Source organism: Schistocerca serialis, chromosome 4, assembly GCF_023864345.2.
Source record: "Schistocerca serialis cubense isolate TAMUIC-IGC-003099 chromosome 4, iqSchSeri2.2, whole genome shotgun sequence".
Lineage (NCBI taxonomy): Eukaryota > Metazoa > Arthropoda > Insecta > Orthoptera > Acrididae > Schistocerca > Schistocerca serialis.
Genome location: NC_064641.1, coordinates 496012608 through 496034592, shown reverse-complemented (window position 1 = coordinate 496034592; position 21985 = coordinate 496012608). Strand labels below are relative to the sequence as shown.

The following is a 21985-nucleotide window of genomic DNA, read 5'->3' as shown; positions in this document are numbered from 1 at the left end:
TATATCTGCCTTATAACTTTTAATACAGTGTGTGAAGCAACTATAAAGCAAGCTAGTGGTTCAGAATAAACTCATTGATTTATCAAAAGCTTTCGACACTGTGTCTCATGAAATCTTATTGAACAAACTGCAATTCTATAGCTTTACAGGAAGTGCTCTGGAACTGATAAAATCTTATCTAAGTGATAGAGTGCAGAAGGTGGTTTTTAATGGTGCTGAATCAGATTACTTACCTGTGGGCATGGATGTCCCACAAGGTTCTGTACTTTGCCCAATTCTATTTATTATCTATATATATGACTTACCGTGTAATATAGTTGGGCTGTCAACTAGGACTTACTTATTTGCAGATGATCTTGCAGTCTGTTTAGCAGGAACAGTACAGAAGGTGAAATATGAAGCAGACCAGTGCACTGTCAAAGTTGAAAGCTAATTCCGTTTGTGTCAACCGAAAAAAAGTACAAGACCTGTATGTATCGTAGTATAATAACACTGAATTTGAGCAGAGCTCAAATGCTGTTAATGTCCTTGGAATATCAATTGATTCAAAATTATCCTGGGGCAGCTATATAGAAAGAGTGAGAAGCAAAATTAGCAAAGGAAAATTTTCTCTGAGGAAGCTTCGTCTTTGTCTAAACATACCAGTACTTAAAGTGGTTTATTTTGCTTTAATATACAGTCACATTTCCTATGCCACAATACTGTGGGGACATCAAAGCAAGGCACCTAATGTCTTCAGACTACAGAAGAAGGCAATAAGACTGATATGTGCCTTGGCACCCAGAGCTCACTGTAGGCCAAGCTTTAAAAAATTACAGGTTATGACCCTACCATCAATATCTATACTGCAGTGTGCAATGCATGTTAAGGAAACCTATTCCAGTTATCAACAGTATGACATACGACATAATTATAGCACAAGAAACAAGCAGGACATAGTTTCTTTCCAATGTAGCTATAAAAATACACAAAAGTGCTTCCTATACAAATCCATAAAATTTTTTAATGCCATGCCCCAAATATCAGGGATCTTCCAATCCAACAATTCAAAAAAAGTAAAAGAATTTCTTCTTGAGCTCAGCGTTTATGAAACTGATGAATTTTTGAGAAAGCCAAGGAATATGGTATGACTCTCTGTTTTGTATTTGTGTGAAGGTATTACAATTATTTGTGTAATATTTATATTGTGTAATATTTGTCTTGCTTTTGTAAATATTTATGTAAGATTTATACTGTGTAATATTGACTTTAGTAATGCCTCAGATGATCTCTGAGGGCCATGAGGGATTAGCCAAGTGGTCTTAGGCACTGTGGTGATGGACAGCGCAGCTGGTCCCGGCAGAGGTTCGAGTCATCCCTCAGGCATGGACGTGTGTGTTTGTCCTTAGGATAATTTAGGTTAAGTAGTGTGTAAGCTTAGGGACTGATGACCTTAGCAGTTAAGTCCCATAAGATTTCACACACATTTGAACATTTGATCTCTGAGGTCTCTACTACAATAAAAATCAAATCAAATCAAAACAATTCACTGTGTATCTCAGCCTATTTGGTTTGTTTACTTACAGCCAACCTAACAAAGTATATGCAGAAAACATCTATTCATTTATGTTATGTTTATATCTGTGTATCTGTGTGTGTGTGTGTGAGAGAGAGAGAGAGAGAGAGAGAGAGAGAGAGAGAGATGCATAGGTTTTTCTTTTTTTGCTGGAGAATGTTGAATATGTATGCAGTAGCTGTCAGAGAATGGTTGAAAGTTTTTTGTCTTTAGTTGATATGAGTTTTGGTTTAAATGTTTTGTGGAGAGGTTCATGGACAAGTGGATAGAAAGAGATTTTGGTGGCATTATTTTTATTATTATTATTTTGATAATAGTAGTCTTACTGTATTGTTTTATCTATTGTGTAAACAATGAGCTGTTTGTGATATGTGCTTGATCATTCAACAGGGCTTTCTTTTCTGCTTTTCGTTTTCTGTATGCGGTCATTTTCTTGTAGGGTTAGGTGTTTTTTGTTGTTGATTGTAATTATTTTCATGTTTTCTTCTCTAGTGATTGGCTTGTGATTATGTTCTCTTAGGTGTTCTGAAAATGTGGAGTAGTTTGTCCCATACTTCCAGGTTCACATGTGTTCTTTGTATCTAACATCAAATGTTGTGCCTGGGAGTCCTATGTATTTGCCATCACAATTATTACACTGTAATCGATGTACAAATGCTTTCTGGTACATATCTCTGTTTGTCAGTATTGGGGTGTATTTTTGAATGTAATTGTGTGTTGTGTATGCTACATTTATTCCCTGTCTTTTGAAAATGTCAGTGATTGTATGTGTGAGTTTGTGTTTCTGTGTCATTGTGTGAAATCTTGTGTTTTCTGTTATATTTTCCCGATTATTCTCTGTATTTGTTATGGTATTGGGTGTTTGTGATTGTGTTTGGCTGTGTTGTGTTGTTGTCAATGGTTTTGTACTTTCTGCTTTTATTTTACTTTTAATTTTGTAGCTCTGTTTCTATTGTAACCATTGTTTTGGACTATCCGGATTTTTGTGTTCTGTTCTTTTTGGTAGTTTCCTTTGTTGAGTGGGACTGTATTGAGTCCATGGAGCATGTGTCGAAGTGCTGCTTGCTTTTGTGAGAGTGGGTGGTTCGAGGAATGGGGGATGATAATTCTAGTTGCTGTCTCTTTACAGTAAACTTCGAACATACGCTTATTGTTTTGCTTTTTGATTGTTATACCCAGAAAGTTAATTTGGTTATTCAGTTCCATTTCCTTTGTGAATTTTATATTTTTATATACCTTGTTGATGTCAGTATGTAATTTTTCTGTTTTTTCAATTTCTGTTTGTGGTTCATCTATTAAGCACAGGATGTCATCCATGTAGCTGAACCAATATAGTATATTCTATTCTTTTGCTACTACTTTTGTGAAAATGATCTGTTCAATGTGGTTTATAAATATATTTTCTAAGGCTCCTGGCCGCGCGAACAAACTCTTTAGTGGAGACATTATTTCTGCAGAATAATCTAAAAGTCAGAGTCCTTTCAGTGTCCAAATTCGAAAGTCTCAACTTTGACGCATACAGCTATTTGGGTCTACCTCGATCTTGGGATTTCATATCAAATAGATCTGCTCCAGTCAGTTTAAAATTGGAGCGGACGCCTAGCATCACGTCTAAAGCATGTTTTACACTTTCAGCTGAAATATATTTTGTACTGACTGGTAACTGAGCTTACGTTACTTGTAAGTAGTATCAGAGATACTCATCTTCACTGCCTCACCCTGGTGTAAGGGGCCTGTTGACGACATCACGCCATGCTTTGTAGTGATGGAAGTTCATCCGTCCATCGTACAATGGATTAGGCGTCCGAAAAATGCTGGTTAGAATCTCATTTTTGTGATGGTACAACCGTATCTTCTTTGTAGTTAAGTAGAACATTCGTCCATGAGACGAGTCAGATAACGCAATGGTAAGACTCACGATTTGGATCCAGGAGGATGGCGGTTTATACCCTAGTCTGCCCATCCACGTATAGGTACCCTGTAGTTTTCATAAATATCTTCAGACAAACACCGAGATGGTTCCTCTGAAAAGGACAAGGCCGATTTCAATGATGTAGGTATTCGGACTGAACGGAAGAAAGTGAAGAAAATAATGAACCAATCGAGACTCGAACCAGCGACTACCACTCTAGAGTGCTACTGATTTTTTCCATCTTTATTTATTTTAACTTCACGGAATTGGTAAGAGAACATGCACCATGGTTTAAAAAGTACAACATCCAGGAACTGAACCCAGGATTCTTACATGAGAGGTGAGCATCCTCTTACAGAGACACGCTGCCTAATGACTAAAATATCCTTACTTTAAGGTATTAAACACAGTCGGAAAACTTCAAAGAACATTTTCTCGAAAATTTTTTATAGTTACATGGACATGTTTTGGAAGACTGGTAATTGAGATCTGAACTTTTCGTACGATAAACACAAAAAATTACAAAAATCCTCGTTCGTCGGCGACAGGAAGTAAAACCCTTATCTTCAACGTTTTCATCCTGGCGGTGGGTGACACATCAAACTATGACTTAAAGCTGTATACATCGTGTAGCAGTCATATAACAGACTGTTTGACAACTGCCAAGGAACAACTGACACCTGCTAATGAACAACTCCCAGTTGCTACGTAACAACTGACAGCTGCTACGTAGTTCCCGACCAATGATAGTAAAAGGAAATATAGAGGGCGAGACTTGTTAAGAGCAGCGGAACGTGTTCTCGAACGGTCTGTATGCAGTCGGCAGTTAATGCAGCACGGTGTTTGACGAAGAATAGGTAAGTGACGGATTAGTGGTTTGGGAACGTGACTGCAAGAGATAGATTGAGGCCTTACGATCGTAGACGGGCAGTTGAACTATCCGAAACATGTCAAAGTGTCAGGACTGTGGCCACAGCGATTGGTGTTTCCGAAAGTGTCATTTGACAATTAAAAAAGGCCACCGAAAGTGTAAGTGCTGTACAGGAGCACCACACGGCAAGAGGATCGATACGTAGCTCTAGCGGCGAACAGGAACACCCCTGTGTAATTCATTGCAGATCTTGCAACCACAACCGGTACTCGAGTCTCTGCCAGAAAAATTTCGTGGCTATTAAGTCAGGAGGATTTGTATGTTCAGAAGCCTCTTAAATGCATTCCACTGCAACCACGCCATCGTCGAGAAAGAGTTCGTCGGTGTAGGGAACAAGTAGATTGGGGCCAGCAACTTTGACCCTAGTGACGTCCTCTGACAAATACCGCTTTATTGTGACGAGTGATTCTGGTCACCAGTTAGTGTGGAGAAAGAGAGGGGAACACGTTACACACCACAGAACGTTCATGTACATCATTGGCGTGGCCTGTGTACAGTGGTCGAACACCGCTGTATGTATTTGCGTGAGGTATCGTTACAGCACAGCGGTATTGCAGGAAGATTATTCTGGATCATGTCCGTCTGTTTAGAGGTGCAGTAGGTCCCGACTTTCTTTTTATAGATGACAGATCCAGCCTACGAGGACTGCTGATGTGCAGGACACACTGGAAAGTGTAGATATCGAGCATGCAGAATGGCCTGCATACTCCCCGGACGTAAACCTTGTACAGCATGCCTGGAATGCTCTTGGCAGACGTGTCTCTCAACGAACACACCCTCCTCAAACCGTTAAAGAACTGAAAACAGAATCTGAGAGAGAGGTGGAGCAATGTCCACAAAGGAAACCTCAACAGTTTCGTACGCAGCATGGATAAAGGTTCAAAATGTGCATTAGTACTCGAGGAGGACATATTCCTTACTGACAGTTCGACATCGACTTTTATGTTGGGGGCCCCAACTGTGTTAAACATCAACAGTAGTTGTGTCTGTTATACTGATTTCCCATGTGGTACACTCTGTACTGATTTTTATTATAAGTATATTACTCCATCTCTGTTAATTTTGTAGTGTGCTTCATGTAATCTATCATTGCCTGTGATTATTGATGTTCAACAAGTCTCTGTTCGTCAGTAATTGTCAAGCAGTGTATGTACTGGGTGGGTATTGTTCGCATGGGCAAACATTCAGTGGTGATTATATGTACGCACTGACTATTTGGTAATCTGGAATCCAGGGGCGTCCGGGTATATTGACACCGAATAACTGCATTTCCTAAGAGACTAAAAAAGAAGTGTTGACAAACTGCAGCGTCAAAATATCGTCGTGCGTTTGCTGGATGGGTAGCTACTGATAATCACTTACCATACCGATCTGTGCATAATGGGACGAACGTACGTCTTACTGCTGTGTCGTCCGAACAAGACAAGCCGTCCGTTGTGGCCGAGCGGTTCTAGGTGCTTCGGTCGGGAACCGCCCTGCTGCTACGGTCGCGGGTTCGAATTCTGCCTCGGGTATGGATGTGTGTGATGTCCTTAGTTTAGTTAGGTTTACGTAGTTCTAAGTCTAGGGGACTGATGACCTCAGATGTTACGTCCCATAGAGGTTAGAGCCGTTTGAGCCGAAGAAGACACAGCTGGGGCAGAAGCACCACACGCGCAAAGATGCAAGCTGGAGCCAGTGCCATAGAGACTCGCCGCTTGTGAGAGTTCCATCAGCCCAAGGGCAGCTCTGAGGATGAAGATATCGACCCCGCCTCGGCCAGTTGCCAGCTGAGTACAATCCGCCAATGGCCGGACGACAACGGACAGAAGCCTAGTCGGAAGATAGAAGAGCAGCTCTCGCCCGCTTTGTTATAGATCATCGCCCAGGGCTGACATAGAAGGGGAATGCCGTTTAGTGTACTCTTAAAACTGAACAGACAGTTGCAAATTGGATTTGCTGTGTTCTGTGAAGTTTACCTACGATTATTTGTACTTAGCCACTGAGGGCAAGAAATGTTGCAGACTTAATCATTCAACAAGTCACAAAGATAAGTAAACCTTTCAACTCATTTGTGTGACTTCGTTACTAATTTGTTGGTATGTTGTAGAACCTTCATTCTCCTATCCTGTTACCTGACCCTGGGGCATAGCTGTGTAATAGTGGCAGGGAGAAACTGTCTTAGCGGTGCACAGCACCAGAAACCGTTTCACGACTGAAAAACTGGGCCTCCACAGCAGTAGCGACGAGGCCTTTACAAAAACTGGCGACGATGGTTTACGAAACTGGCGACGAGGGCTTACAAAACTTACACGCGATGTAATGATCAGCTTTGATTAACAGATTGGGCTGCGAAGATCTGATTGTGGTGCTCATGTTCAGCCACAATACAGGCACCAGTTACTACGATGATGGGCTCAGTGACGTAACTTCAGTACTGTAGTCAGAACTGTGTATCAAAGGACCTAGTTTACAAGACTCCAGCCGATATTGGCTCCGATTGGCTGGTTAGATCACCACACTCGCTGAAGCTTTGCGCTCATTGTTGTGATGTTTGTGGCGTAGTAAGAAGAGTGAGGTCCCAGTTTACACTCGCTAACTCGCAACGGCACCACAGGCTAAAGACAGTCGCTGCCAGACGCAGCCGCGAATGAAACTCGTCGGCGAAGAGACGCGCGTGAGAGATTCCGTACGCCGCCACTGCCGGAAAACTACTTACGTCAGAGCGCAGCCCCCGCTCGCTCCACTGTTTGATAGTCGATTAGGACAGCAGCGTCATCATCGCTCAGATCCGGCAGATCTAGTATTTCTAGTCAGAGCTGTGTTTCAAAGTTTAAAGTTAAATGCACATTAAATTATGATTGTACTTCAGTACCATTAAAGTATAAACAGTATTCTTGCACTCGACGACAGTAATAAACACATATTCTCAATTCAAGTGGATCGGGAATGCATCGAAGTTAAGCATTTTACATTAAAGAGCTAGAGTAAAATGAACTAATGTTTTATGTGTGTTGTAGCAAATGCTCGACCTCCTCCTAAAGTATATCTAGACTTGCTACGATACACAGAAAAGTTGAAGCGTGAGCTGCTTTCCGTGATCAACAACTGCTTGAAAAAGCAGTCTTCACAGCAACAGCACAAATACAGATCAGTACACTGAAAAAAGTTTTTGTTAGATAACCGTTGTCCCAGTACTTATATGATTCATGGAAACTTTTATTATGAGCCCTGTTACACGAACTCCAGAAAGCCATGAGCAGTTAACGCAGAAATTACAGAGATAGACTGCTTTTTAGTAACCTGCTTCATAAACAACTGAAGTTTTCCTCGTCTGTACTGTACGCTGTGTGGTCATCCCTATTTCTCAACTTTACAGTTTTCAGCTGACAATATTTAGTTCCAAAGATAATAACATGCTTTCCTCCAACTTTGAAAGTTCAAGGATCACAACGTGATATCATGAGCTGCAGTATCATCCGTTATTGTTAAAACAGAAACCTGCACAACATCTACACGAACAAATTAATAAACACACAAAATAAGCACAATAATTGTGTAGTATTCAAGTAACCAGAGACAGTTTGATTATTCTTCAACCTATGTTGTATTAGTTTATCTATGTACTATAAAATGTAAGAACAGGAAACGTTCCGTGAGTAACAGTTTATACTATAAGAACAACATTATGTTGACTTGATGCTAGGCCATGCGCTACACGCCTCCTGACATTAACATTAGTCATATTTACGGAAACATAACGGCACTGCAAGAGTCCACGGTACATGACTCAAGCCGAAGAGCGTATCGCAGTGGACCGTGTGGCCTAATGGATAAGGCGTCGGACTTCGGATCCGAAGATTGCAGGTTCGAGTCCTGTCACGGTCGAAAAATTTTAATACCGGACGCCATGTTGCACATCTTCACCGTGTCATTAGAAACTGACTGCGAAGTCAAAGTCAGGCGTGTTTCCTAATCTAAACTTTAGAACAGCCGAATGAATAACAGTTTCGTAGCATTACGTTATTGTGACACATATATTGTATATATGAGTTGTATGATCCATTGACGTTTTGGTTTTACGGCTCTTTTTTATAGTATTGTAATTATTGTGACAGAACCTATGAAACAAGAAAAAAAAACAAGTCTATTAATCGGCAATAGCCTGTTACCCGATTGCTGAGTGTAGTGATTTCAATCCCTCATTCATTTCTTAAGCTACTGAATCTTCGACGAGACGTCTCCATCCACAGCGACGTTAGTTGTTCTTCATATAATGTGAAGAAGTAGGCTGGTTTTTCTCTTCCGTTGATCCAACCATATGTTTGGTGTTATTCCTCGTGGACTTCTGCCATAGATTTTTCCTTGCAAAAGGGATTTTTTCTAAATGATGCCTTTCTCTACTCAAAATTTGTCCACGTAACTGTAAGTGTCTTTTGCTGACACGGGAAAATAAACTTATTGTGATACTAAGTTCTTCTGTAATCGGAACATTTGTTCTCGTTTTGTCCACAGTATACGTAACATCTTCCTCTAACACACCGAAGGCATCAATTCGTCTTTTGTCACTAGCTTTCACGGTCCAGGTGTCACAGTCGTACAAGAAAACAGGAAACACCTACGATTCCACCAGGTGCAACTTCTGTGGTTTGGATGTTGGCCGCTTCTGTCAGATCTTACTAGGAACCCCTTGAGTGCAAATTCACAAAAGGTGGTATATCTACAACAACAGTTGCTGAAGTTGACATTTCGTCATAAAGGATCCCAAGGAATTTCTCAAAGTGAGGAAAAAAGTGGCAGATGAAACATTAGCGTTTCTCCAAGATGAGTCAGTGGAATATGTGATGTCGTATATGCTCGACTGTGGGGACAATGTACCTGAGGAGTACAATAACGACGATACGTGCTTAACAAGTGAAAGCCAGACTGAAACAGGTGCCATATAGTTCATCATTCCTGTCGTACAGGGAGCCACAAATCCCATCTCCAGTGAAATGTAGTAAAGGACAATCGTTGTCCAGAGAGCGGGTACTAAAAATAATTAAATACTTGGAAAATCATCCACAGTATAATAAAAAAAAATTACGAACAGATTTCGAATATTTCCAGAATGAGATGCCCACTCTGCAGCGGAGTGTGCGCTGATATGAAACTTCCTGGCAGATTAAAACTGTGTGCCCGACCGAGACTCGAACTTGGGACCTTTGCCTTTCGCGGGCAAGTGCTCTACAAAGTTTGGAAGGTAGGAGACGACATACTGGTAGAAGTAAAGCTGTGAGAACCGGGGGTGAGTCGTGCTTTGGTAGCTCAGTTGGTAGAGCACTTACCCGCGAAAGGCAAAGGTCCCGAGTTCGAGTCTCGGTGGGGCACACAGTTTTAATCTGCCAGGCAGTTTCAGATTTCGAATAACTCCTTAGCAACACGACCATGTAGTCCATGAGAAAAACTACAGACATACAGGGGAGGACAAGGCGCGCTAGTACAAAAACTGATGTTTGCGCGTTTCAAGGATGCTCGATATCTGTTAGAGGATATCATAATAGTGACCGACTACGTTATCACATCAAACTGCGCGCGACTTAAATTCCAGTGATTTGAATGGAAGCAGTGAATGGTTGCATAACTTCAAACAATGCTACAGAACTGGAAGACGTAAGGTAAAGAAATTTCAAACAACCAGATGATGCAGAGCGAACAACGGAATCTGCGAGAAAATTTGTAAATGAGGTAAACAAAGTTATACCATCGTTCAGTAAAGAAGTTATTTTCAACTCCGAATAATCGGGATTTGAAGAGGAAATGCATCTGAAAGGAACCCTGGAAAATAGAGGTATCAGGAGAGCTGTATCAAGACCAGCTAATGTTAATGGCTTAATGCATTCGTGTAGAATTATGCCGACTGTTAATCAGGATGGTAATTTGGCTGGAAAGTTATTTATTGTGCTGCGAGAAGTTGGAGGCACTCTGCCCTTTACGCTTCTTTCTCGCGTGCGTGATCTTGCAATGGCAGTAGGGGATATTTATGTCACAGCAAGCAAGAGTGGGAAAACGAGTGTAACAAAACTACAACTACGGTATGAACACTGCGTTTGTCCAACAGCTGGTCAAAATAACTTGCGTTTGCTTGCTTCATGATCTGTGTACAAAAATCATACTCGTTTAGAGCAAACTGGAAAGTGCCTGACATTGCAACTCATACCACCTAGAACCACTGGACAGAATCAACCTCTGAATGCACGTTTTTTTCCGTGTTACGTAAAACATATTATCGCATTATCTGCAGCTACGCCTTAAAGGATAGCCGGTTTCACGATAAAATCCACGACAGACTACTTCGCATTCGGTTGCATGCAATCACATTCCATCAGTTCTCGTCACCGGTTATACCCATATGATTCGTCGCACGGGATTAGCCGAGCGGTCAAGGCGCTGCAGTCATGGACTGTGAGGCTGGTCCCGGCAGAGGTTCGAGTCCTCCCTCGGGCATGGATATGTGTGTTTGTCCTTTGGATAATTTAGGTTAAGTAGAGTGTAAGCTTAGGGACTGATGACCTTAGCAGTTAAGTCCCATACGATTTCACACACATTTGAACGTTTGAACCGATATGATTCTATATGCATTCTTTAAAAGTGGGTACCTAGCTGAACGAACTGCACAGTTTGTAACTCCCAAGGAGTTCACCGTCGATCTTGATGCAGCGAACCCTTGTGCTCACTGTGGCGCGCCATTTTTCATTTGGTGTCCATAGTGCAAGTTAATGGTTTGTTTTGAATGTCGACGATGTTCATTATGTTAACTGTAATACATTCTTCGCACTAAAGGTTGAACTCTGCACCTTCCGGACATTCATTTTCTGTGATTCTTCTGATGCACATGGCGAGGCATTAGCAGCTGACATTTTTCCTGAACCTGTGACCTCGCACTCCAGGGCTTCCTTGTTAGTGAGTTTAAGCACTGCGGCTTGCGAAGGACGATTCTTTCTTTTAAGTCCTTTTGCACTTCCCTGTGTCATTCATCAGAGATCGTAGATATAAACAATCATTCATTGTCCCCAGATCCTTTAAGCTTCCTCTAAGTGGAATTTGATCTGAATTTCAGCGATCAATGACCATTGGTTTATTATTAATAACCATTAATTTGGTCTTTTAGTGTTCATCTCTAGAACGAAACATAAACTAATAATTCCATTTTGGAGACAAGATCCCTGAGCTCTTCCTGGATTCCGTCAATGAGGGAAGTGTCACCTGCAAAAGGTCAATTGCTGATTTTCCTACCGCCAATTGAAACTCCACCATCCCAGCCATCCGGTCCTTCCTGGATGATATACTCAGCACAGATGTTATGGAGCTGTGCCAACAGCACACAACCTCGTCTGCCTCGATCTGTCACACCGAGAAAGTCCGAATATTCATCAACCGCCTATAACCTTGCAGTATGGCCTGTAATGACTTGCCCCGCATGGCACAATCAAAGGCCTCCCTATAATATAGAAAACAAATGAGTGACTTACTTATTGTTGATGTGGCGGTCCTCAGACGTCAGTACATGGGACAGAAAAAGGTAGTGAAACTTCCTGGCAGATTAAAACTGTGTGCCGGACCGAGACTCGAACTCGGGACCTTTGCCTTTCGCGGGCAAGTGCTCTACCAGAAGAGCTTCTGTGAAGTTTGGAAGGTAGGAGACGAGGCACTGGCACAATTGAAGCTGTAAGGGCGGGTCGTGAGTCGTTCTGGGATGTTCAGTTGATAGAGCACTTGCCCGCGAAAGGCAAAGGTCCCGAGTTCGAGTCTCGGTCCGGTACACAGTTTTAATCTGCCAGGAAGTTTCATATCAGCGCACACTTCACTGCAGAATGAAAATCTCATTCGAGAAAAAGGTAGTGTTTAAGAAGAGAGATAACATAACACCTGCAGTCTATGAACATCTGTTACTGAGTCAAAGGCAACGAGCGCAGAAGACATACACGCGATACCATGTCACAGGCGTTGACACTGGCGATCTGACACACGCCTCTTTCGGCTGGAGGCTCCAGGAACTATTGTGTTCCCGCCACATGGCCCTGGACTTGTTGCGCGCAGTATATCGGCCCCGTCCAGTCACTGGAAAAGAGGTGAGGCGCCCACGGCGGTCGATGGCCTTATCCTGCTTTCTACGTACAATTAAAATGTTACACTCAAGTCCTTTCACGGGTCCAGCAGCTCGTATCGCTCAAAGAGAAAGGCTTCCGCTTGTGGAGCAAGCTTCGAAGAAATTCTAATGATGCCAGAGTCACAAAAGGCACGTTTATACAGCCAGCTCTCGTAAAAAGCCGTAAATTAATCACGCATCACTCTATCGCTTAATATTGTGCTTATTTATATTAATATGTGGCACCGGGGTTCCGGTAATGTCCCCGGTTTACTGAGGCAGTAGAGTCAACACCAGACAAAGCCGGTCACTTCTTCTAAATATATCTCATGCATTATGGGTTTTGAATGCTGCGACTGTGCTCAAAATGGTGAATGATTCGCACAGAATGTGAGAATAACAGCTTCAGAAGGCTTTTAAAAACTTTTCATTTCCTATTAGCCAGCTGTCGAACTACTTCAGGCCCATCATCAGTGTGGTTACATTTACAGAAGATCTGCATTTTGTATCAAGAATTTACTTGACAGTGTTGACTGGAATACTATCTTTCAAATTCTATAGGTGGCAGAGTTAAAATACAGGGAGCGAAAGGCTATTTTAAACTTGTACAGAAACCAGATGGCAGTAATAAGAGTCGAGGGGCACGAAAAGGAAGCAGTGGATGAGAAGGGAGTGAGACAGGGTTGTAGCCTATCCCCCGTCTGTAAATTGAGCAAGCAGTAAAGGAAACAAAAGAAAAATCTGCAGTAGGAATTAAAATCCAGGGAGAAGAGATAAAACCTTTGAGGTTTGCCAACGACATTGTAATTGTGTCAGAGACAGCAAAGGACTTGGAACAGCAATAGAACGGAGTAGACAGTGTCTTGAGAGGAGGATATAAGATGCACACCAACAAAAGCAAAACGAGGATAACGGAAGGTAGTCGAATTAAATCAGTTGATGCTGAGGGAATTAGATAAGGAAATCAGACACTTAAAGCAGGAGATGAATTTTGCTATCTGAGAAGCAAAACAACTGATAATGGTCGAAGTAAAGAGGATATAAAATGTAGACTGGCTATGGCAAGGAAAGCATTTCTGAAAAAAAGAAATCTGTTAACATTGAGTATAGATTTAAGTGTCAGAAAGTTATTTCTGAAAGTATTTTTATGGAGTGTAGCTATGTACATAAGCGATACGTGGACCATAAACAATTTAGACACGAAGAGATTAGAAGCATTCGAAATGTGGTGCTACAGAAGAATGCTGAAGATTAGATGGGTAAATTATGTGACTAATGAGGAGGTACGCGTGGGGGCTAAATAATCGTAGGGAGAGAACAAGAGATGAACACAGCAAGCAGATTCAGAAGGATGGAGGTTGCAGCAGGTACTTAGAGATGAAGACCAGTCTTTGGACTGAAGACCAGGACAACACCAAGAATTGCTTGTCACTACAATCTTGATTATTTACATGACATCACCACGATTCCAGAGATTAGCTGCACTTGGTGCAAACTGCCTGTAAACGGATGATGAGCTCGCAGTGGTTCGAAAGGCGGCAAATGGGAAAATAACTTCAAAAAGGGAGGCAATACAGAGTGGCCGTCATATTTCAACATTAGCTATCCAATAATAAAAACATGTGGCATTGTTGGCTGGGAGACACGAAGAGCACGTCAGCGGCCTAATATGGAATGGTTTCTATGTCCATCACGCACTATGGCTGCTTTCCTTCGCGAAGTATGAGAGTTGTGCGTTTATGTGTATCTCATAAGCATAAGTGATGGTAAGGAGCGTGTCTTATGTCTAGTCACCTTTGTGTTATGTTTCCGGGCATATTGTATATCACCTATGACACCGTTGCTCGTTTAGCACCACCCAGGGGTCACGTGTAGGGTAATATATGTTATACCTACGGACGTGAGCAACAATCGACATGTGAAGAAGGTAGACACAAAACTTAACGACACAGTGCGCTGCGTTACTGGTTCCATCAAATCACCCCCATGCCACTGGTTACCTGTACTGAGTCACATACCTCCACCTCACTTAAGGCGTAAACAAGCTCTACTGAGGGAGGCCAAGAAAATCTCTGCATCACGCTCTCTAATAAAATGGTTCAAATGGCTCTGAGCACTATGGGACTTAACTGCTTAGGTCGTCAGTCCCCTAGAACTTAGAACTACTTAAACCTAACTAACCTAAGGACATCACACACATCCATACCCGAGGCAGGATTCGAACCTGCGACCGTAGCGGTCGCGCGGTTCCAGACTGCAGCTCCTAGAACCGTGCGGCCAACCCGGCCGGCTCACCCTCTCTACCAATGCACCAGGAATTCTGTCATCCGCCACTGCAACGATTGCGATCAACAAGACCAGCAAGTGTTACTGCAGGACAACTCATTGCGGATGGTTTTGATCTAAATGAAAGCTGGAAGCATGAATGGTCAACATAAACATTGGGAACAAGAGCCCATCACCTTGATCCCACAAAGAAGCCAAAACGTTTTGACCTCCCGAGGAACCTTTGGTGCCGCCTCAACAGGTTAAGGACTGGACATGGTTGTTGCAGGTATTTCAGGTACAAACGGGGCTAGATCAGTTCACCAATGTGTGAATGTAATCAAGACGAGCAGACAACTGAACAATTAGTCCAACGCTGTCCACTTCATTCATACCCTGGAATTCCCGATGACTTGTTCACTCTCACACCCAGCTTAATTAACTGGTTGAAAAACATGGACTTTAAGGTTTAATCTTGTCTAATATCATATGTATATTGAATAAAATCATTTGCCTTATATCAACTGTATATTGTATAAAACCACCATACGGTTAAATAAATAAACCTTTGTGTTGGATGATGATGGTGAGAGAAGGGAGATAATGGTATCCGGTACCGGTGCATAGCACACTCCTCTCGAACGGCACCAAAGGGGCCGCCTGATTTAATATCCCCATCCGACAATCAAAAGTGCCACATACCCTCACTTCGTGAGACTCTGTCTAGAAGTTTGAAATTTAATCCAGGCCATTAGCGCAAAGTCTAGAGATCACCCCTCCTCCCTTTTACCACAAAAGTAGGCGAAAAGCAGCAAACAGCTCGTGACGTACCCAGATAGTTACCCATCAAGGTACTGGCCAGGCTCGACGTTGCTTAACTTTTGGTGACCCGACGAAAGCTAACGTATTTAACGAAGAAAGGCCGTTGGCGTCAACTGTAAAGGCTGGTTCGTTTCATCTAAGTTGTTTCATCCCATTGAAGAGACTCTGAAAATTCAACCCATCGTTGTTAATAGTTATCTAAGTAAAAAGGAAAAAAAGATTTTCAAAATAATATCTGGGTGAAGACCAGGTTAAAAAAACTTTATGTAGTTAAACAGTTTCTTTCTCTTGTTTGCTTTTGCGTCACGAATACGTTTCATTTTTTTTTTTTTTTTTTTTGTATATATTCATGAACATTGATGAGCTATTGTAATATTTTCATTCTAATTGCTTTGGTAATAAGTGTATCCTGCTGGGCTAGAACCAGTTTATGAGACATGTTGCTGTTTCACTCTTATGTGCGAGACTCCCTTTCTATCAGTCACGCGTTATCTCAGCTGTTTCTCGCTGCGTGTCATTTGTGAGTGCAATAGGAAAGGAAACTGAATCAGGTGCACTATATAACCCTGCCCTTCTAGTAACACATGAAAAAAAACTGCAGGATACAGTGGATACCACTGAAGCTAAGGGAAAAGTACATGGAACGAAAATAAATACAAAGAAAAGAAACGTAATGATACCAGGAAGCAACAAGAGGGTAAAAATAGTGGTGAAAGGAGTTATATTAGAACAAGCAGAGCACAAGCGGCACATAAATTAATACCAAGATAGCAATGGCAAAAGAAAATTTTGCAAGAAAATGAGAATTTTCTGCGGCAATATGGACAAAGATTTGAGGGAAAGAACTAATAATATGCTTTATATGGAGTGTCCTCCCCTACGGTTCTGAAATGTGGACGCTGAGGAAGAAAGATAGAGCAAGACTGGAGGCTTTTGAGTTGTGGACATGTTAGAGTATGGACAGAATAAGTTGGCGGATAGAGTGAAAACTGAAGAGGTACTGAAAAGAGTGGAGAGCAAAGACAGTTACTGAATGTACGAAGGTGTGCTGAGAAGTAACGCCTCCGAATATTTTTGCGAAAACTCAATTTTTTTTATACAAAACAAACATTCTAAATCTTTATTCTTCATGACTATACATTTACATCTCAACATAATCACCCTGGTGACGAACACATTTCTCCCAACGAGAGACCAGTTGGTTAATCCGTCACTGCAGAATGTTTGAGTTTGTTGATGGAGCCACAACCTCACCTCTGCTTACTTCGCTTCATCACTATCAAAGTGAAAATCTTGAAGTTTTGGGAATAGACGAAAATCGTATGGGGCAAGTCGGGAATGTATGGAAGATGATCTATGACAGTAAACCCAAAACGTCGGATGGTTGCAGACGTAGCAGCGGTCGTATGTGGTTTGCCATTCTCATGCTGAAAGAGAGGGCGCTCCATGTGTGGAAATCGTGCTTTCAGTTGCCTGAAGGCCTCTCATGCACCAACATAGTTACGTTCCACATCGCCACATTACACGCTACAGTTCGAAGCGTTCTAGCGTCAGGGTGTTGCAGCTAGTGTCAGCAGAGCGGTGAAGTTGATCGAGTAATATGTGTGTCACGATAACAGAATAGAAAGTTCGGAAGCCTTACTTTTCAGTATGACCTCGTGAAAGAAGAGAAGAAAAGGAACTGGCTTGGATACATACTAAGAAAGAGGAAGGGACTTATGAAAACAGTCTTAGAGGTGTAATTGGCAGGGAAGAGGAGGTGCGGGAGGAAGAGGTTTCAGATGGTGTGGAAGGAAGATTAGAAATTCTTCCAATCCATGTGTGGCATAACAGCAAACCAGTGCTTAACAGTACTGGCTAAAAACAGTCTTGGTTGCAATTTGGTTGCAAATTTAGTTTTTTTTAATTTTTCAACGACGCGTTTCGCCTTATTTACGCATCTTCAGGTTATCTACATAGAAAAACAGAGAACAATATGTGATCGCGTTGTGCGGACTTGGATAACCTATAAGCATGTATAAACAGATCACCTATTGAAAATACACTCCTGGAAATTGAAATAAGAACACCGTGAATTCATTGTCCCAGGAAGGGGAAACTTTATTGACACATTCCTGGGGTCAGATACATCACATGATCACACTGACAGAACCACAGGCACATAGACACAGGCAACAGAGCATGCACAATGTCGGCACTAGTACAGTGTATATCCACCTTTCGCAGCAATGCAGGCTGCTATTCTCCCATGGAGACGATCGTAGAGATGCTGGATGTAGTCCTGTGGAACGGCTTGCCATGCCATTTCCACCTGGCGCCTCAGTTGGACCAGCGTTCGTGCTGGACGTGCAGACCGCGTGAGACGACGCTTCATCCAGTCCCAAACATGCCCAATGGGGGACAGTTCCGGAGATCTTGCTGGCCAGGGTAGTTGACTTACACCTTCTAGAGCACGTTGGGTGGCACGGGATACATGCGGACGTGCATTGTCCTGTTGGAACAGCAAGTTCCCTTGCCGGTCTAGGAATGGTAGAACGATGGGTTCGATGACGGTTTGGATGTACCGTGCACTATTCAGTGTCCCCTCGACGATCACCAGTGGTGTACGGCCAGTGTAGGCGATCGCTCCCCACACCATGATGCCGGGTGTTGGCCCTGTGTGCCTCGGTCGTATGCAGTCCTGATTGTGGCGCTCACCTGCACGGCGCCAAACACGCATACGACCATCATTGGCACCAAGGCAGAAGCGACTCTCATCGCTGAAGACGACACGTCTTCATTCGTCCCTCCATTCACGCCTGTCGCGACACCACTGGAGGCGGGCTGCACGATGTTGGGGTGTGAGCGGAAGACGGCCTAGCGGTGTGCGGGACCGTAGCCCAGCTTCATGGAGACGGTTGCGAATGGTCCTCGCCGATACCCCAGGAGCAACAGTGTCCCTAATTTGCTGGGAAGTGGCGGTGCGGTACCCTACGGCACTGCGTAGGATCCTACGGTCTTGGCGTGCATCCGTGCGTCGCTGCGGTCCGGTCCCAGGTCGACGGGCACGTGCACCTTCCGCCGACCACTGGCGACAACATCGATGTACTGTGGAGACCTCACGCCCCACGTGTTGAGCAATTCGGCGGTACGTCCACCCGGCCTCCCGCATGCCCACTATACGCCCTCGCTCAAAGTCCGTTAACTGCACATACGACTCACGTCCACGCTGTCGCGGCATGCTACCAGTGTTAAAGACTGCGATGGAGCTCCGTATGCCACGGCAAACTGGCTGACACTGACGGCGGCGGTGCACAAATGCTGCGCAGCTAGCGCCATTCGACGGCCAACACCGCGGTTCCTGGTGTGTCCGCTGTGCCGTGCGTGTGATCATTGCTTGTACAGCCCTTTTGCAGTGTCCGGAGCAAGTATGGTGGGTCTGACACACCGGTGTCAATGTGTTCTTTTTTCCATTTCCAGGAGTGTATAAACAGATCACCTACTGAAAGAGCAAATACTTTAATTTTGTTCAAAAATGGTTCAAATGGCTCTGAGCACTATGGGACTTAACAGCTGAGGTCATCAGTCCCCTAGAACTTAGAGCTACTTAAACCTAACTAACCTAAGGATATCACACACATCCATGCCCGAGGCAGGATTCGAACCTGCGACCGTAGCGGTCGCGCGGTTCCAGACCGAAGCGCCTAGAACCGCTCAGCCACTCTGGCCAGCCTTAATTTGGTATTTCTTAGGAATCCTTTAGTCAGTGTAGCCAAAGGGCATCGTCGAATATATCAGGCCAACATCGCCTTCGTTAAACTCAGTAAAAACTAGAAATATAAAATAGTAAATTCATTACCTATTCTAGATGGACGCGAGAGGCACCAAGATCTGCATAACGCGTTCCCGTTCACACTTCTAGTATTATATGATACGAAAAATTTGTTTATGTACTGCATCTGTGTGTTATATTGTACACCTTGTTTTCTCATTTTAAATTTACCGCCTTCATTTATATTTAATTCGTCAAAATTTTAGGGTAAGTTAAGCACAGGTGTTGCCCCTAGTAATTCCATCTTATCAGTGTTTTATGTGCATTACATTTATAAAGTTTTGGTGGGCATGTATATCCAGTACACGATCTCTCATTTTTAATCACTGCTGCGTCGCAGCGCCACCTCTTGCGGTGATACTGTTCTAGGCTTCAGTACTGGCACACGACGCTGTGGCGCATCATGCTTACTACCTGAGGCCCCATGTTACTGTTACTCGCTCCTGTGAGCGGGAACGTGTTACGCAGATCTTGGTGCCTCTCGCATCCATCTAGAAAAGGTAATGATTTTACTATTTTATATTTCTAGTTTTTACAGAGTTTAACGAAGGCGATGTTGGCCTGATCTCTTCGACGATGCCCTTTGGCTACACTGACTAAAAGATTCTTAAGAAATGCGAAATTAAGGTATTTGCTCTTTCAGTAGGTGATCTGTTTATACATGCTTATAGGTTATCCAAGTCTGCACAACGCCATCGCGATTCTTAAATAGATGTATTTGTTCTCTGTTTTCTATGTAGATAACCTGAAGATGCCTAAATAAGGCGAAACGCGTCGTTGAAAAATAAAAAAACTAAAATTGCAACCAAAACTGTTTTTAACCAATACTAGGAAGATTAGAGGCATGTTCCCTTTTTGAAAGCAGTTGATTTATCCACTACTGGCTTCCTAGGCCTATCGCAGCTTCACCAGAGCCCCGTTAGCCGTCACGTTTCAGGGTTCCCATAGGGCCTTCCCAGCTACCGTAGCGGTCCTGGGGCACACGAAGTCCCCGCTGTTCATCGCCCCTATAGGCAGTATGTGAGGGAAAGACTAAAGGAGGAACCAGTACAGGAGAGGATAGAAAAATCAAGACTGCAGTGGTATGGACACATGAAGAGAATGGATGAGGGAAGAATTCCAAAGAGGATGTTTGATCTGCAACTGGAGGGGAAGAGGCCCAGGGGAAGACCAAGAGATAGATGGGTGAAGGGAGTGAAGGAATGTGTGACGAGAAGAGGAGACAACTGGACGAAGGTGGAAGAGGGGGAATGGTGGAAAGACAGAACGCGATGGAGAGGCTTGTGTTCCCGACAGACCCAGCCAGTGGCTGGAAACTGTCCAAGATGACGATGACTAGGAAGATTAGAGTTTAACGTCCCGTCGTCAGCGAGGTCATCAGACACGGAGCATAAGCTCGGATAACGGCAGGATGGTAAAGGAATTCGGCGGTGCCCTTTTCGGAGGGACCATCCCGGCACTTGCCTGGTGCGATTTCCGGGAATCAACGGTAAACCTAAATCTTCAAATCTGACGGAGATCTGAACCGTTGTCCTCTCGAGTGCGAGACCAGTGCGTTAAGTGTTGCGCCATCTCGCTCAGTGTGGATGATGTGACCGACAGCAGGACATAACAACAGCATTGAGAAGCAAGCAATGGATCGTATGAATGGAAGCACAAAGGACATGCTGATATAGCAAAAGACCGATGATGATGATAGACCCTCTGCCACACACCGTAAGGTCGGTTGTGGTGCGTAGCTGTAGATGCAAAAGAAGCTCAACAGGTTAACACAGAGTTAAGACCATAACGTCGGGATGGTTCCTTTGAAAAAGACGCGGCCGAATTCGTTCCCTTCCTGAGAGCTCGTATCCGCTCGCTAATGACTTAGTCGTCGACAGTTCATTAAACCTTAATCTTCCTTCCTGCCCTCCTTTAACTGCGACGTCACACCTTGTAGGTGTTCGGCGTAACGTGACACGTCGGGACGTAAGCGCATTTGCACGGCTCCGCAGGATTGAAATGACGGCTCGTCCGGAAAGCGAGGGGAGGATGCCTGAGATGACGCCCCCCACCCCACCCCATGCGCAGAGAGCGGCTCTTAAAAATGGATTACGGTGGCGGTCGCCACGGGTGATAGGAGCAGCGAGGTGGAGGGGGTAAGGGGCGCGTGGTCCGGGTAACCCGGGGTCGGGACCTCCCGGCTCGGCCGCTCGTGAAAACAAGAGCAGCGGAGGGGGCCGGCACTGCAAACACGTCGTAAAGTGGCAGTTAGGCCGAATTGCGCCACATATCACGGCGCCGCGAAGCTTTTATAGGCCGGGCCGCCCTGCGAACCTGCGGCCGCTCTCCGCGGGCTCTGAACGTTATTTATTGGCCAGGAGACCGCGCACACACGCACACACACAGAGTGTACGTGAAGGAGTGTCGGTGTGTGAGGCGCTGGGTAGAGTAGGGGCGGAAGACGTCGAGGCGGAGGAGAGAAAGGAGCGGAGGAATCAGAGCGGAGCGCGTCCCCGTGGCTTCTTTAGAGTCCGCCAGCCACTCAAACGCGTTCCGGCGCCCCATAAAGAGACGAGTCGTCGCGAACGGAGCACTCGCAC

General features: G+C 43.9%; 1 non-coding gene across 1 annotated transcript; it reads left to right on the top strand.

The window, feature by feature from the left end:
* Positions 1-8192: 8192 nt before the first annotated feature.
* Trnar-ucg (transfer RNA arginine (anticodon UCG)) lies at positions 8193-8265 on the top strand. Its single transcript has one exon. It is a non-coding gene; the product is annotated as a tRNA-Arg (tRNA).
* Positions 8266-21985: the final 13720 nt, after the last annotated feature.